Source organism: Diospyros lotus, chromosome 7, assembly GCF_014633365.1.
Source record: "Diospyros lotus cultivar Yz01 chromosome 7, ASM1463336v1, whole genome shotgun sequence".
NCBI lineage: Eukaryota > Viridiplantae > Streptophyta > Magnoliopsida > Ericales > Ebenaceae > Diospyros > Diospyros lotus.
The window spans coordinates 37,956,706-37,962,773 of record NC_068344.1 but is presented as its reverse complement, the minus strand read 5'-3'; positions in this window follow the sequence as shown (position 1 = coordinate 37,962,773).

The window sequence follows — 6,068 nt, the reverse complement described above, 5'->3', positions numbered from 1 at the left end:
TATTTAAATATTATCAAAATAACTCTTAACTAAAAAATATTACTTTTTCATCATGTTATATATACGGATCAAATGTTTTTTTCGAATTGATAAATATAGTTCAAACTTGGAATTATCTTTTATGCACGATGAGTCTGTATGCAGTTAATGCAGTGCTCCACCCATCATACTATATCATATAATTTACGTATTGTAGGTACGACGAGTTTCATTTATTATGTGGTGGAGCTTTGCATGAAGTAATTTGCATAGACTCATGCGATTAGTTGTGTCAAAAATTTGTTTATCAACAATCTTTGTAATATCATTATATATATATTATGATATTACAATGGAACTTAGAGGATGTATGAATATATTTATTAATTAATACTAAAATTGTAAAAGTGATGGTCCCACCGAAAGTTGCCCCTGTGTTTATTTTATTTTTCTTTTGAAGCATGGGAGATTTAATTTTGCTTAAATGCAGTTTAGCTTACTATTTCAGAAAAAAAAAATTGGGTTTCAAAAGCTTGACAATACTTTACCAAACACTATTAGAGATAATTATAAAACCCATAAAAGACTTACATATTTGTAATTAATATATAGTTAAATAACATATATAGGAACAAATGCAGAAACATGTTAGTTTGAATGTGTTGGACAAATTAAGATATATAGTTATCTATATATGGATAAATGAATATTGGTTATTGTGGGAGAATCAACAGCTTTTTGGATGCCTTTTAGAGCCTAAACTTAACACAAATACTGCGCATCTTCTGTTACTGGGCAGATTCCAACCACCATATATGAAGGCGACACCTAATCCTTTGACTAATCACCAACAAAACCCCTTCGTTACCAACTTCCCTTTTATTATTTCAATGCGTAAGAAATCAATCAGTTAATCAACGTCATTTCCATACCATAATATATATATATAACTAAGTATATATACACATATATATATATTTGATGCGGTGAAATTTATTGAATCTGACCTGCTGCTCGTCTTGGTATCTTCACTTTTAACTCACCAAAATATTAAACTTTTGTTACTTAGGAATAATTTAGAGTCATGAGATAAGGTAAACTCTTTCACATATTTTTGAAATGGCCTTCAAAAGTTAAGTTATTTTTAATTTTAATTGAATTAAGGAGTTAAAGATTAGCGTGAGGAAAATATATGTCTAACCAAATGTTAAAATTATTAAGGCCAGGACTCTATACCTTTTCTTATATACATGTTCTCTAGGTTGATTAAGTTAACTACTTAACTATTTTTTCTTTTAAATTACATAAATACTTTTTACTTTTTAACACAAATTGCATTTTAAATATTGATACGGCGGACTCCATATTCCTTCTCAATATTACAGGGTTTATAGGTTTGACAAAAATAATTAAAAGATGCATTATTTTCCTTTTAAATAAGTAGTGAAATATATACTATGTAATCACACTTTGAATGATGCTTATTAAAATACTAAAATAGACTACCCAAAATTGTAAAAAAACTTGAGACAATGTGTTGGTGTTGTACAAAAAACTAATTTATTTGGCCTATTCTTTTCACACGATAATGCATTTGTTGGAATTTTGTCCTATAGAAATTATAATCGTCTCTTTGATGACTGATAGTGATAAACAAAGAGAATGATTATTTTTTGTTAGTCGTTTTGCATAATGTCTTATTGTACTAATATATATATATATATTATTTAGTACAAGGCATTTGAATTGTCTAAAGTACCCTAAATACTCATTTTGTAACCAATTTTTAGCTTCTATATATGTATATATATATGTCATATGCATAAAGAGTGGATTAATTATATTGATAACACGTATGGTTAGTAGACTTGGAGTGGTGTGGGAGTGTTGTCACTTGTCAGGGGGTATCTTATTAATTAATCAAAATCTTGAGTTGGTTAGGATTCAGTCTCTTTCCATGTGGTTGTGGTGTCTTCATCTCAAACTTGCTCTAACGGAGCTGCCTCATGCCACTCAATTTTTGCATTCCAACTTGCTTTTTGTTTACAATATGATATATTGCTTATACTTCATTAGTATGATTTAACATATCTCTAATTTTTATTCTTGTTAATTGTGATGCATAGATATGTTCCCGAGTGTTGTTTTGATATTTTTTAAAAAAAAATTGTACTACAATATCGAGAAGGATAAAAAAATACATTTACGAATTATTTCTGCAATTTTAAAAATATTTTGAAAACGTTTTGTAATATTAAAAATGCGTTTATAATTTGGAAATGTGTTTCCGTCGACGAAAAAATTAGAGACAGGATAAGTTAGATATGATTTTTTTTTTAATTTATTATTTATTCTTAATTAGTAAATAGTAGTTCATGGATGATATGACTTATACTTATATTTGTTTGAATGCATTATGAAATTTATGTTTATTTTTAGATTGAATAAATATTTTTATAATTTTTTCTATTACAAAATATATTTAAAAAAATGCCCCTATATTTATGTGTTTACAAAAATGTCCCTATATTTTCTATTTTATATCGTATTCATTTCATTTTTCCATTTCCATACAACCTATCTTATTAATAATTAAAATTAGCATTATATAAGGATGTATAGATGGAACTCGATTAACTTAATTGAAGTTATAGAAAATTTTAGGAGCATACAAGTCTTGGCTTTTAAAGTTTAGAGAAATTATGTTCAATACTGTTAAGTTTTGGTTTAAATGTAAATGATATATCTTTTGAGTTTACGAATTGCAATAAACTATTATATAAGGATGTATAGATGTTTATTTCCCTTTTTGTGTTTAAGGTTCGTCAAGGATCACCATCCGCGGATGTCTCATCTTTCTCTCAACTATTTTCATCTCTTTCTATTATTATGCCTTTCATTCTTAGTTGTTGGGACTTGAGCAAATCGTTGGGCTTGCAAATTTATCCAAAACTTGTCGTTATTGCTTTTACACCCTCAACTATTGGAAAACTTATGACAAGAGCAATTTCGCAATACAAACATGTATCTAAAGGAAAAGTTATAAAGTTTTAGAACATACAAATTAAGTTATTTAATATGACTACACCTAGTTATTCCTTGCTATGTGAATCGATCAACTTGGCTTTTAGAACATTATTACATGAGAGTTGTCATTCAATAGTGGGAAATATCGCGAGAAAGAAGACATAATAGACGAGAGACTATCATTACTTAATAAAGAATGAGTGGCCACCACTATTACTAAAAACACAACCAAAAAAAAAAAAAGATAAGACATGGTGGAGTACGAGGGAAATATATTTCTTTAAATGAAAAAAGACACTTAAGTAATAAGATTAGTCTTACAATATATCGTTGGAGAAAACTATCAATGTATCACTAATGAAGGAGAACAATAGAGTCACTGTTATGATCAGTGAAGCTTAGAGAAAGTGAAAATGAGAGGAAAAAGAAAGAAAGAGATAATTGAATGAGAGAAAAATAAGGGTAAAATGATATTTTTATGTTATATGTAATGTTAGAAAAAGTTAATTGTTATTCTATTCGAATCATGTTACATGTACATTACTTTTGTACATCTTGGTCTACATAAAGGGGTATTATGACCAAAATACCTCTCGTTTTCATGCGCCTCGTAAAGGAATTTTTTGTCATTAATACACCTTTATGTAGCCTAAAAAATACATAAAAGTGTATCAATAGTATTATTCTATTTTTAATGGAAAGGTTGGGCCTAAGTAAAAATGAATAATATGACCATGGCCCGACAACAAAAGGCCAAGCAGCCCACAAGACTATATAAAGCCCATAAACATGGCCCAAAGTTATTGTCGACGAAAACTAAAGAGAAAACGGCCAGCTGAAAGGACCGTTTAAATCAAAGCAACTTCCACTTTCATTTTCTACAGAGAGAGAGAGAGAGAGAGGGAGAGAGACAGAGAGAGGTTAAAGTAGCTCTTATGGAATTCTAAGTATACACACACACACGCACAGAGTTGGACGACAGTTTGTAGAGTTTTGACATTTCTGCCAGCGTTGAGAAGAAGGAAGATCACGAGAGCAGTGAACAGACTGCGGCCAGTCCTTAAAACAAAACTCCGGGGTAAGTGAACTTTTCTACGATTTGCATTGAATTCTGCGTGGAATTGTTTGGACATTGAAATCGCATTGAGAATTTAACGGGGAGCGAAGAATTCTCTGTGACTGCCTTTGGATCCATGATATATAAAAACCACGTCAGTTGGAGCAGGCAACTGAGGGGAGCGTCTGGACATCCGGGGATCATAAGGAGAAAGATAATGAGGTATTGTCATATTGAGACGATTTTTTGATGAAATCTGTGAAAATTTTGTCACGAAACAGTGAGCTTCGCCGCATCACGAAGCCTCGCATTTAATTTTCATGGTACATTGTGCTTGTGTGCATTGCGCTACGCGTGTGAGGTAAGTAATGGAGGATTTGAAGGAGAGCTCGGCCGAATGGCGTTGCTCTGTTTTACAGAGATACACGCGATAGAGAGAAAGAGTCGGCACGGAACGTATTCCATGTGGAGATGTTGCATTTTTTTGTATTTGATTATGCTTGATTTGAATCACCGTCATTAGGACTGACTTTGCAATTGGAATGAAATTCTAATTGAATCCAACTGTTTACACTGTATAATGAAATTCTGATTTTTGAACTGTAATGTGCAGCATTATCGTCAGGGAGAATTATGACTTCCTAATGTAAGTAAATATGAACTAATTTTGGGTGGGATAGTTTTAGGGGGTGGACCAAGGAACAAGATTAACTGAACATGCTTAAATGGTGTATTTACTACCTCTTATCTCTATCTCCATTATTATTATTTGTATCTGGTTAACCTTTATTTACTTCTTTCTTCCTATAGTTGATGTATGTCTTGTATTTATTATGATCCATGTGTTGTATTCATTTTATTGTTATTCAATTTACTTAAATTATGTATTTTCACTAGACATTTTGAAAATTTTACAAAACCCGATTTGCCTCCTTCAGGGGTTTGTCAACATGATGATTCTATACTAGTAGTATTAGCTTATTTATTTAATAAACTTTGCATGTATATCCTAAATCAATTTGATAGACATAGTTTAAAAGTATAGAAGCTACTATCTCGTTCGTCGTGGAAAGCTTTTTTCGTTTTGACAGAATAAAAGATAATTTTAAATGATAAATAAAAAATGTAACTTTAAATTTTTGATTGGTCAAAAAATAATTTAAGTATAAAAAAGTCTTTTAAGTGCTTACATTAGTAAGTTTATGTAATTGGAAATGATGAGATTTATCTAATCCTCTCCACCCCAACAACCCAAAAGAGAATTAACCACAAATTCTAAACTTCAAAAAAAAAAAAATTAAACTCAAGTTGTTGGCTAATTATTTTTTTTTCTTCTCAAAACTATAAAGTATGAAGATCATTTTTTATATAATTCTTACATACCAAGACTTCTTTTTTAAATAATGTAATTTACTACATCACAAAATGATAAAATAATTGATATTGTCAATGTTTTGATTATATCATATTCGAGGTATTGCTCGTTTTAATTAAGGTATGTGAGTTGTGCCTTGTATAGTTTTATTATTATGGAAATAGATTTGTGAGGAGATGAAATGACTCATTACTTATAAGGCACAATTTTATTTAATTCACTGTAAGTTTCATTTTCTTTAACCGAATGTGAGTTTATAAATACGTGATTTTAGAATGACAGAGTGTAACGAGATAAATGAACATTCTTTTATATATCTTGCCATGTTGTATTTATAGATTTATCATATTCTCGTATTCACGAACTCATGAAATCAAGACACTTAAAGCTAAAGATAATATTGACATTTGTTATTATTATCTCGAAGTATATATGTATTTATATAGAAAATTCTTAGTTCTCTAATATTATTATTATTTTTCTTAAATTTGAGTCATTTTAGTATGGTTAACATATGACAATTAATTTTGTGTGCACATGTTTTACTATATTATCAAATTTGGAATCATATTAATACGATATTTATTTTTTTATTTTAACTATCATACTTTTTTTTTATAAAAATAGACT